A 13,293-nucleotide genomic window follows, 5' to 3' on the forward strand; every position below is an offset into this window, starting at 1 on the left:
AGAATTATGTCTTCCCATGGAAACAACCAACCAACCGACGAAACACCGATCCTACGAATAGACTCCACTACTTTCCAAGCCGCAGTGACGGCTGCTGTGACAGCTGTCATGGCACAACTCAACAACCCAAATGGAAATGGCAACAGCGCCGACAATCCTACCCGCAGCAAGGAACAAAGGCACCAGCAGGTGTCTACCTATAGGAACACCCCGAACCACAAGTCCAAGAACAAGAAGTGAAAGTCTTGTAACAAGATAGGGAGCAGTTCAACTCCAGGACCTACCAAAAGGCAGTAAGTTGTAGTAGCCCCTACTCCCACTGACCTTGCTACCTTCACGCCGAGAACCCCATATGCCAGAATTCGCCCAAAATGCAGCAAGTGAAGTTTCCATCATTATGGAGCCTGCCGAGAGTTACACTGCAGGAATTGCAACAAGAAGGGGCACATTACCCGTTTTTGCAGGGCACCGGCACGACTCATCTCCCAGATCCCTAGCATCAGGAGGGATTGTCCAATAACAAGGAACTCTGGCAGGGAGGGAAGGGTGCTGACAATCACTACAGGAGAGACCCTCCCAGAACCACCTATGAGCAGCGGTACGTTTTTCCAATATAGATATTTAAAAGTTTTAGTAAATAATTTAACATTACTCTCTCGTCCAAACGGAACACATCATTCATATAAAAACTAAGGGTCCTTGCAGGTAAGCTATGATGGATTAGTGTATACATTAGGGTCATATATAGTTGAGATTTCAAAGGCTTAGAGTGCGCGATTTCGCCTTATTTCCTGTTCCTTGATTGGTTGTGGATTTAGGCAGAGTCCCTCGGTCGACGGTCTTACCAATCTTAATTATACATGACTTGTATACACCAAGCGATTCTAGAGGGGCCTGTTGGGGACCATATCATGAAATTTCATCACTAATAATCGGAGCACTCATACTTGTTGGATTAGTGTCTAAGTGATTAACTGTATTTGGTATGTACTTGACCAAATTGTAGCATGGTCCTTTTGGGTTGCCTTCACCAAAGCAACTTGACTGCATAAATAATTGAGAAAGAGGTGATTATGGTTTGTTAACATATTATAAGAATAATATATTAAAAGAGAAATCATATTTATTTAATTAACATTGGTCAAGAATTAATTAAGAATTAATTCTGTGGTCAAAAGAGGTTAATTGAATTTAGGGGACTAAACTTGTAATTATGTGATAGTTGCAAAGTTGGGTAAGGAAACCCTAGAGTATAGGGTGGACGAATTCTAAGGATAAGTCCTTAGGAATTCGTCCAAAGGAAGGGTTCTAGAATTATCCTTGGACTGCTTGGTGGCTAAGTAACCAGATAAGGATAAAGACTGAAACCCTAATTTCCACACATATATGGACCCCTAAGGCATGCGAATTCGGCTACAATTGAACCCTAGAAGTCTTGGAGCCGATTTTCCCTCTCCTCTCTCTCTCTCTCTCTCTCTCTTGCTTCATCCAATTGCTTTTGGAGTTTGTGATTCATTAGAGGCACAACATTCGGGGTGCTAAGGTTCTCAAAGCTTCAAGATCCACAATCAACAATCAAGGTATTCATCTAACTTGTTTATTTGATATTCAATAGTTTTGTTGTATGCTAGTTTAGGGTTTACAAGCTTTGGATAAATTTGCATGTAGAATAAAGAAAACTAGATCCAAAGCTTTAGGGTTTTGCATGTGCACATAGGAATGTTCTTTTGCTCAAAACCCATCAGTGGTATCATAGCCTTGCTTGGTTTATATTGTATTTGATGCATTGTGTGTTTGTCCTTTGCTTAAAATCATTTTTCTGGCCTTCTGTCTGACAGACTCGTCGAGTCCCAAAGTGAACTCGCCGAGTCAGATGAACTCGGCGAGTCGGGCTGTCAGACAGAGGGAAACTCGGGATTTTTGCTTATTTTGACTTGGGATAATTACCATAATTGTTTCTAATTAATAAAATCCGAATTTTATTGATTCCATAAAATTATCTTTGTCAAAATAAAAGATATTTTTCATCTAATTAGATAATTATTACCTTATTTAATAAATCCTGATTATTTGAATTATTTGATCAATTATCTTGCATGAAATTGGATTAGGTCAAAATTAGATAATCACCAAATTAATTGTTTAATTGTTTATTTGAATTTTGATCTAGATAGTTTTGAAATGTTTCAAAACTTGCCCTCAAGTTTTGGGATTAAAATTTTTGGATTAAAAGTTTAATTTTGAAATATTTAAATTCTAAACCCTAGAATTTTACAAGTTTAAAATTCACCCTATACTATTATAATATTATAAGAATAATTATTATATATGTATAAGATAAATCCTAGTCTTACCGTTAGTAGGCCTCATTCACGAAGCCGATCTATAAGGGGGGTATAAGGTTGTTGCCAATAAAATGGCAGTTTAATGGGTGTCCACTCTCACCCACCGCTTCCTTGATTCGTGGAGGGTCGTTAGCCGAATGGGTAGGATAGGGCAACTAATTGCTCATTAAAAGTATAATGATTATAAAAGTAACTAAATGTTTTTATAAAATTCCCAATCTTAGTTACTTTAGGAAAAATGTGAAAATGATGCTATTCCATGAAATTACACTTTGTACCCTTGCCAAGACGTTAGTGGAGCGTGTCTGGTTAACCGGCACACTAATTTGGGTCTAGCGAAGGGGGCAAAGGGTGACTCGATGTTTGTCATAGATCAATGGAGCGTGTGTGGCTAACCGACACATTGATTAGGTGACTGTAACATTGAGGGCACCATGTATATTTGCATGGTTATTCACACCTTGTTTGTGATCATCGGTATCCCAGTGACAAACTTGAAGGGCATAACGAGATTTAAACATGCCATTGAAAAGTTCAATGAATCTCAATAGATCTAGGAGTTTTCAATACATTTAAAACTTAATTTCTTTTTCGTTTTTCATGGTGGAAATTAGTGAATCGTCATTCACTTAGCTTCAAATTATTTGTTGTTTAGATTACGACATCCCTCTTCTAAATTGCAAATAATGTTGTTGGATCCTAGCCCTAATTTCTCATTTGGGTGTTTTATTGGGGATTCTTATCTAATCAAACTTTGTCTCTTTTCTTTTCAGATGTCTAACTCGAACAACAACAACGCTTCAGGCTCAACCTCTTCAGGCTCATTCTCACTCATGAATTTGTGTGGGAGGGTGATTTTCGATGGGACCAATTTCAATGATTGGATTCGCAATATTCGAAGGGTTACCCGCTACGAGGACAAAGAATATGTCCTCGACAAGGAGCTGAAGGAGGTGAATGTCAACACTGCTACTCCCGAGGAGATCGCTGCTTTTGAGGCCCACGAGCGAGATGCTACGAAATTCCATTGCATCATGCTCGTGACTATGACTGCAGAACTCCAAAAGTCCTACGAGGACTACTATCCCTATGAGATGCACCAGGATTTACTGGACAGGTACCACCAGAGTGCCAGACAGGAGAGATACGAGATCATCACTTCGATGATCACGACAAAGATGAGGGACGGAGAGTCTGTCACTGCTCATCTGCATAAAATGCAGAGATATGTCGACCGGCTGTTGAAGCTAAATGTTAACTTCGATGAAGAGCTGGCGATTGATATCATTCTCCATTCCTTGCCACCTTGTTTCAACCAGTTCTGCATGACCTACCACATGAACAAAGAGGAGGTCAGCTTGAGCATGCTTCAATGCTTGTTGAGGACTGCTGAGAGCAATCTCAAGGACAAATCTGTTGCATCAACACTCGTTACTGCTGCCCCCGTCTTGGCTTTTGGGTAGGGGAAGGGTAAGAAGAGGAAGGCTCCTTCCAAGAGCCACCACAAGGGAAAGTCTCATGATGGCACCTCTTCTAGTGGAACCAAGGCTGGTACCACTACACCCACCTCCAACCCAAAGGATGCAGACTGCTATCACTGCCATGACAAAGGGCATTGGAAACGAAGATGCCCAAAGTATTTGCAGGACATCAAGGATGGAAAGATAAAACCATCCTACGCAGGTATTTATACTGTTCAATCTAATAATTCATCGCATGCTGTTTCTTGGGTTCTCGATACAGGATGTGGTTTTCACATTTGTTCTGACTTGCAGGGCCTAAGAAGAAATAGGGATGTGGAGGATGGGAAGATAAACTTGATCATGGGGAACAGAAGAGCGTCGCCTGTCACCAAGATTGGAGTTTACTCTTTAGTGCTTAGTGGATTAGGACTAGATTTGAATAATTGTTGCTATTCGCCAGAAATGGCAAGAAACATCATTTCTTTTCATGGTTTATATAAACAAGGATTTATATTTTCGTTTGATAATGAAAAAGGTTCTATTAATGCTTTTCTTACTGGTGTTTTCTATTTTGAAGCATTGCCTTGTAATGGAATATATGAAACTGTGATGGTTGTAGACAATTTAGGAAATGATGTGTTATATATCGATTCTTTCAATGATTTGGATAAAGCATGCTTGTGGCATTGTCGTCTTGGACATGTAAACAAGAAACGCATAGCCCAACTCCAAAAGGATGGAGTGTTGGAGTCATTCGACCTTAGGGACGATGACGTGTGCGAGTCTTGTTTACTTGGAAAGATGACCAAATCACCCTTCACTGGTACTTGTGAAAGGGGTGAGGGATTATTAGATCTCATACACACAGATGTGTGTGGGCCCTTTAGATCCACCACAAGGGATGCAAGCCACTTCTATGTGACTTTCACTGATGATTATAGCAGATATGGCTATATCTACTTAATCAATCACAAGTCAGAAACCTTTGAAAAGTTCAAAGAGTTTAAACAGGAAGTGGAGATTCAGTTGGGCAGGAAAATCAAGATGCTTCGATCCGATCGAGGTGGACAGTACCTTAGTCTTGAATTCCACGACTACCTCAAGGAATGCGGAATCGTTTCGCAATTGACGCCACCTAGGACACCACAATTGAATGGTGTAGTTGAGAGGCGTAATCGAACCTTGCTAGACATGGTTCGTTCCATGATGAGTCGTGCTTCGCTACCTATCTCATTCTGGGGGTATGCCTTAGAGACTACCGCCCATATCCTTAACCTAGTCCCTACAAAGAAAGTTTCCAAAACACATCACGAGATGTGGACATGGAAAGCTCCCTCGTTGACACATATCAAGGTTTGGGGTTGCGAGGCTTTCGTAAGACGAGAGACTCATGACAAGCTCGAACCTCGTAGTGAGTGATGTATTTTCATCGGCTACCCGTAGATGTCCTTTGGATATCTCTTCTATAGGCCGAGTGACAATGTTGTCTTCGTTGCGAGGAGAGGGGTTTTCCGAGAACTCATAAGCCAAGGGGACAATGGGTGGCAAATCGATCTTGAAGAGCTTTAAGAATCGAACGATGAAGGAACCTCTAACACCGGCGCTCAACCTGAGGAGGAAACTTCTGTTGAACCAATTGACGAATCCTTACCTCTTAGACGTTCCAGTAGAGTTAGTTTCCGCCTGTGTTATATGTTTTTCATATAACAAGTGAGGGTGATACGTTTATTAGTGATAGTACACTAATAAATTTGGATGAACCTAACAGCTACAAGGAAGCCATGGTGTTACACCCCCAAACCTAGGATGGCGGAAACGTCCGGGGGTGGAGGACTTCATGTATAGTATCACAACAACGAATATAATAGTGTTCAAAGTATAGACAACAAACATAAATATAATTGAAAAGGTTACCTCATAGTATATGTTTACATGTTTCTGAATCAATTACATTATGTTGACAAAAATACAATGTTTGACGCCTTAGCGTTCCATCCTCAAAAGCGGCCGATTACCTGTTTACTGATTTCCTGAGAATACAAGTAGTTTTGAAAAAGTGTCAACAATTAAGTTGGTGAGTTCATAAGCTTTTGAAGGTGATGATAAAATCCTTTTCTTTGTAAAAGAAATGTTTGTTCAAGAAAAATCCAATATTTCTCTTATAAAATGCATTGTAGTCTTAAAAGTCAAAACCGAATTATACAAGTATTTTTCCATACTTAAAGTAATTCATGCAAGTTTAAATCGACATAAACTCATTTAATTTAGAAGTAAAACCCGTAAATCTTATGTTTTGTTAATACCCCATGTGAGTTATTATAACCATACTAAGACTCAGACGGCCTCATTATACGACGTTCTTCAGGCGTCGCAAGTTAAATGACACTTGTCACCTCATACCTGCCGGTCTAGCTGTTGCATGCAGCTCAGGTGCGGGTTTGTCAGACCCAATATAGATCTATACACAACTATCACGCTCTGGTTACAATTTACAGGACTTTTGACTTTGTTACTTTGAAGGTAACACGAAGCGAATGTCTCACAAATTTATTCATTAACAGATTTACGTGAACTGAACTGAAAACCCCTTGGTAATGAATTTGACGGGTTAATGAAACATAAACTATACCTATTATAGTTTAACATAATTTTTTGTAATGTGTATGAAACATAAACTATACTTACCATAGCTTATCATAAGTGTTTGTAATGTAAAAGAACCTTTTTCTGTGTAAGTAGATTTATAGCAAAAAACATAACTATGTTTATTATGCCTCATTTAGTAATAATAAGGATTCTTACAACTTAATGTCTATTTTTCTGTTATATAATTTTATCACAACAAAAAACACATGCAAAATATGAAGTCATCAAGGTTTAACACTTTGCTCAATAGGTTACAAGTGTTATGAAAGTTGTAAACTGTAAATTCGTTTTTACCATTTTTGCACTGATTTAGAAAATCACAGACAATTCATACGAAACCGAAAACTAGATCCGTAACCTCTGAGACTTTAGAAAATGTGTCTAGTTTGTTCATAACTTTTATTATGATTTTTAGAAGTTGCTAACTGGTGTGAAAACATTCATATTCACTGACTGGTCCGAATTCGTAGCTACAGTGATAGGCAGTTTTGTAAAAATCACCATAATTAGTAGAAAAATCGTATGAACGTGTGCAAGTAGTCATTTTAAAGGTATAAACCTGAACTATTTACACCTAGTACAGTTTTGAAAACTAAAAAGTTTAAGATGTTCAAAACAGTCCGTGAATGGAGTTAAACGTTTTTGATGAAAGCTGATGGATGAGTTTAGTTGTGTTCTTGGTGTTTTAACTTGTATTCCCCCCCTTAAAACTTAAGAAAAACATGAAAAGATAGGGGTATGAACTCACCTTGTTTGGTTTCAGAAGATGGATGATGAATAAAGGAAGTGTTCAACTCAAGAACACTTTAGAAGATGCTTGAAGATTCGAAGATCTAACACAATTATGATGATGTTTGTGTAAGATATCCATGATTTAAGTAGAAAGAAGGAGAAATAATCATGTGAGGAGTGATATTACTTACTAGGAGTAGATGAAGAACTTGTGATCAACCTTGAAATTTCGAGATTAGAGAGGGATAGTGAGAGAGAGTGAGTTTTTGCTTCTTGGAGGAGTGTGAGTGAAATGGGAGGAGAGATGAGGGTCTTTCTATCCTTGTGTCAAGGCACTTGGCTGAAAAGAGTGGGAAAAAGGACAATGAAATGACCAGGTATGGTGGAATAGTAACTGGGGATGGTCTTGGAGTGGGTATGGGAGGTAACTTGTGTCCTTGCCCAAAGGATAAGTCAACACTCCACTCCATATCTTACCCATTATATTTTTAGCCCTAGATAATGATTACCCTCAAAATGTGATTAGATTATGGAAATATGGGGTCTTATATGTCAAAATATAAGTTTGGGTGAAAATCCCGCGTTAAAATCACGAAAAACGGGCTCAAAACGCTAAAAATATTGAAAACCGGGTAAAAGTTGCAAATATCCGAAGTTCAGGGTCGGAGGTTCGGTCCTAGCCATTAGAACCGAAAGTAGATGGGAACCGAGAGTAGGGTTCGGTCTTGAGCAGCTTCGCATCTCGGAACCGAAGGTTGTATCTCGGACCGAAGGTTGTATCTCGGACCGAAGGTCTCTTAGTAGGTTCGGTTCAGGAAGGTGGTTTCGGTTCCTTAAGAAGGTTCGGTTCCTAAGAGGGTTCGGCTCCTTAAGAGGTTTCGGCTCCTTAAGAGGGTTCGGCTCCTTAAAGTTGTTTTTCGCGGAAACTTCCGTTTTCGAGCGGTTTTCGACTAAATTAAGGGTCGGGATGCCCCGAGCGATTAGAAGAAGTTGAGAGAGATTTTGAGAGAGGTTTGGGAGAGATTTGACATACTTGGAGAGATTTGGGAGAGATTTGACATACTTGGAGAGATTTGGGAGAGATTTGACATACTTGGAGAGATTTGGGAGAGATTTCACATACTTGGAGAGATTTCTCATACTTAGAGAGATTTGGGAGAGATTTCACATACTTGGAGAGATTTCACATACTTGGAGAGATTTCTCATACTTAGAGAGATTTGGGAGAGATTTGACATACTTGGAGAGATTTCTCATACTTAGAGAGATTTAGGAGAGATTTGACATACTTGGAGAGATTTCTCATACTTAGAGAGATTTGGGAGAGATTTCACATGTGACCTTTTTGAGTGTTTAGCTTTGCAACTCAAGGTTCGTAAACCTCGTTAAGCCATGTTTAAGGGTCTTACACACCCCTTAAAGGGTATGCAATAGTGTTTTATCGTTTTGCTACCTCACTTATCCCGTTTAGGGTTTAAGAATTTCAATCATACGAACTTTCCAAGTGATAACTTCTTATTAAAATAACGAGTTGTACAGTAGCTAACATATTGTAAACCCTAGTATTCAAAGGTTAGATGAGTTGACCGGTTCGACTTATGACTTTATTTGACTTTGACTAGCCTGAAAATTGACGGTTGTCACATCATCCCCCCGTTAGGAGGAATTTCGTCCCGAAATTAGCATTTTGACTGGGACTTCAAGAGTTCGGGAAGAGATGTGGGTACTTTCGTTTCATTTGGTCTTCGCGTTCCCAGGTGAACTCGGGTCCTCGTTTAGCGTTCCAACGGACCTTCACGATAGGAATACAACTTTGTTTCGTTCTTTTGATCTCTCTATCCATGATTTCTACCGGTTCTTCCACGAAGTGGAGACTCTCGTTGATTTCAATTTCGTCGAGTGGTATCACGAGGGTCTCGTCGGATAGACATTTCTTTAAGTTCGATACGTGGAAGGTAGGATGTACGTTATTAAGTTCCTGAGGTAGGCGAAGCTTGTAAGCTACCGGGCCAATCCTAGCGAGGATCTCGAATGGTCCGATGTATCTAGGGTTCAGCTTTCCTCGTTTGCCGAAATGTATTAAACCCTTCCAGGGTGGGACCTTTAATAGCACACGTTCTCCAACTTGGAATTCCAAGGGCTTTTGTCTGTTATCTGCGTAACTTTTCTGTCCGTCTCTAGAAGCTTTTAATCGTTCTCGGATTTAAACAATCTTCTCTGTAGTTTCTCTTATTATCTCCGGGCCAGTGAGGGTGCTATTAGGGACTTGTCCCTTAGCTAGTTGCGTGTCACCCACTTCAGCCCAGCACAGAGGTGACCTGCACTTGCGCCCATAGAGGGCCTCAAATGGTGCAACCTTGATGCTAGTGTGATAACTGTTATTGTACGAGAATTCGACAAGTGGTAAATGGATATCCCAAGCTATACCAAAGTCTATCACACACGCCCTAAGCATATCTTCTAGCCTCTGAATGGTTCTCTCGCTTTGCCCGTCGGTTTGTGGGTGATAGGTTGTACTCATGTCCAACCTAGTTCCCAAGGACTTCTGAAGTGATTGACAGAATCGCGAGGTAAATCGACTATCCCTGTCTGAGATGATGGATTTTGGCATGCCATGCAGTCGTACAACCTCTTTGATGTACGTCCTAGTCAGTTTCTCCATCTTGTCGGTTTCTTTTATCGGTAGGAAGTGCGCTGATTTGGTCAATCTGTCTACGATTACCCATATGGTATCAAGCCCACCCATGGTCTTAGGTAGCTTGGTTATGAAGTCCATGGTTATCCATTCCCACTTCCACTCAGGTATATCAGGCTGTTGTAGTAGTCCTGTGGGTTTCTGATATTCTACCTTGACCTTGGCGCAAGTCAAACACTTGCCTACATAGGTAGCAATTTCGGCTTTCATGTTTGGCCACCAGTACAACTTCTTGAGATCCAGATACATCTTATCTGAACCTGGGTGGATGGAGTATCGAGCCTTGTGTGCTTCGTTCATGATGACGTCTCGGAAACCACCGAACTTCGGTGTCCAGATTCGGTTCATGAGGTAACGAACTTCGTCGTCTTTGACTTCTAGGTTTTTATCCATTCCTCTTAATGCCTCACCCGTCACATTTTCCGGTTTCAAGGCCTCCAGCTGAGCCTCTTTGATTTGTGTGGACATGTGTGAATGGATTGTCATCGTTAATGACTTTACTCGACGCCCTGTGGATTCCTTTCGACTCAAGGCATCTGCTACTACGTTTTCCTTACCTGGGTGATAACGAATCTCACACTCGTAATCATTCAGTAGTTCTACCCATCGTCTTTGCCTCATGTTGAGCTCCTTTTGGTTGAGAATGTGCTGAAGGCTCTTGTGATCGGTAAAGACAATACACTTTGTTCTGTAAAGGTAGTGCCTCCAGATCTTTAGGGCGAACACTAATGCTCCCAATTCGAGGTCATGCGTGGCGTAGTTGACCTCGTGCGTTTTTAATTGCCTCGATGCATAGGCAATGACCTTTCCTCGTTGCATTAAAACACACCCAAGCCCCTGGTTTGATGTGTCGCAGTAGACTACAAAGTCTTCGGTTCCTTCTGGCAGAGACAAGATTGGTGCGCTGCACAGGGCTTGTTTTAACGTTTGGAAGGCAGCCTCTTGTTTATCTTCCCATTTAAACATCACACCTTTTTGAGTCAAGGTGGTGAGCGGTTTAGCGATCTTGGAGAAGTTTTGGATGAATCTTCGGTAGTATCCAGCAAGCCCTAAGAATTGTCAGATTTCCGTCGGTGTTGTAGGTGCTGACCAGTTTTCGATTGCCTTGATCTTGGAGGGGTCCACATGTATCCCTCTTTCACTGACCACATGACCAAGGAAATCCACTTCTCGGATCCAGAATTTGCACTTAGATAATTTAGCATAAAGCTTCTCAGCTCTCAATGTCTCTAACACTTGTCGCAGGTGTTGGCGGTGCTCTTCCTCGCTTCGTGAGTAGACCAAAATGTCGTCGATGAATACGATCACGAACTTGTCTAAGTAGGGTCGACACACTCGATTCATCAGGTCCATGAATATCATAGGTGCGTTTGTTAACCCGAAGGGCATCACTACAAACTCGTAGTGTCCATAGCGAGTTCTGAAGGCTGTCTTGGGGATATCTTCTTCTTGAACTCGTAGTTGGTGGTAACCCGACCTCAGATCGATTTTTGAAAAGTAGCTTGGTCCTTGTAGTTGGTCGAAGAGGTCGTCGATTCGGGGTAGGGGATATCAATTCTTGATGGTAAGTTTGTTTAACTCCCGATAGTCGATTCACATGCGAAAGGATCCATCCTTCTTCTTCACAAAGAGAACTGGTGCTCCCCAAGGTGAAAAGCTCGGTCTGATAAACCCTTTGCTCAGCAGCTCATTCAGTTGGTTGGACAGCTCTTTCATTTCCGCCGGTGCAAGACGGTATGGAGCTTTGGCTACGGGGGTAGCTCCTGGGACCAAATCGATTCGGAATTCAACTTGTCGTGCAAGTGGTACACCTGGGAGGTCTTCTGGGAACAAGTCGGGAAAATTACACACCTCCAGAATGTCTTTGATGTCCTTCGCTTCTTGTTTCTTATCTATCACGTGGGCTAAGAAGGCGTGGTATTCCTTTCGGAGATACTTTTGAGCCTTGACGCAAGAGATGATTTGTAAGTTTGCACTTGGTTTATCACCGTAGATGAGAAGGGTTTCGCCACTTGGCAGATTAAGGCGAACGGCCCTTTCGTAACATAGAATGTCGGCACGATGAGAACTTAACCAATCCATACCGATGATTATGTCGAAACTTTTTATTGTTACTGGCATTAGGTCGATTTTAAATGAATGATTGTCTAGAGTGAGGGTACACCCTGCGTAAATATCATTAGTGCGCTCTGCCTTCCCGTTTGCCATTTCTACGAAGTATGAATCTTTTAGTGACTGAGGATTTTGTTTAAGTAAATGTTTGTATTGGTGGCTCACGAAACTCCTCTCTGCCCCACTATCGAAAAGCATGCATGCATAAGAGTTATTAAGGAGGAACATACCGGTAACCACCGTGGGGTCCTTGACTGCTTCTCCGTGCCCTATAGCTAGGACTCTTCCTGCACCCCCAGCATTGGCGTTTCGTGCCTTTGGGCAGTCTCGTTTGAAGTGCCCCGTTTCCCCACAGCCATAGCAGGCACGACTTGCTCCGGTGTTAATGACTTGAGTGATGGGTTGGGCTGGTGCTTTACAGAATCGAGCAGTGTGCCCCTTCTTGTTGTAATTGTTGCAGTGCCTTTCCCGACAAGCACCGGTGTGGTGGAAGTTACATTTATTGCACTTGGGAAGGGTTCCTGCATATTGCTTCGGTGGTGCTGGAGTGACAGGAGTAATGGCAGCACCGACAACAACTGTCTGTTGCTTTTTGGCCGAGTCTGGCACCGACTGCTTCTTTTTGTTGTTCCAGAATTTTCTTTTATTGCTCCCCCCTTAGCTTGATCATGGGTGGTAGTAACAGTACCGTGGTTGGCCCTATGGTCGAAAAGTTGTTGTGCTAATTCCTTGGCACTGTCAAAAGTAGTGGGTTTCGAGGCCAGCACACTATCTTGAATCTGGGATGATAGCCCCCAGAGGTATCGTTCCACCTTCTTCTCTTCTGGAGTGACCATTGCTGGGCAGAGGAGTGCGAGGTCATTGAATCGAGTAGTATAAGTTTCAAGGTCTGTGCCCGACATCTTGAGGTTCCAGAGTTCTTCTTCAAGTTTTTGCACTTCGCCCCTCGGGCAATACTCCTTTAGCATCAAAGCTTTCAAGTCCTCCCAGCTTATAGAGTTAGCCACTGCAGGAGTAAGTGACTTAACTCGGCCATTCCACCAAGTGAGAGCTTTACCGGTGAAAGTGAATGCCGCATACTTGACTTTGCTCGTTTCGGGACAAGCACAGATTTCGAAAACTGCTTCAGTCCTCTCGAACCATTGCATTAGTGTGACCACTCCCCTACTTCCACTGAAAAAATCAGGTTTGCCATTCGTGAAGTCTTTGTAAGAACACTCTTTTGTATGCCCCGTACTGTCCCCATGGTTAGAGTGCGTAGCACCAGATCCAGAACCACCAGCACTGTTTGTACCTATCT

The sequence above is a fragment of the Lactuca virosa genome, chromosome 3 (genome assembly GCF_052849685.1).
Source record: "Lactuca virosa cultivar CGN04683 chromosome 3, Lactuca_virosa_CGN04683_v6, whole genome shotgun sequence".
NCBI lineage: Eukaryota > Viridiplantae > Streptophyta > Magnoliopsida > Asterales > Asteraceae > Lactuca > Lactuca virosa.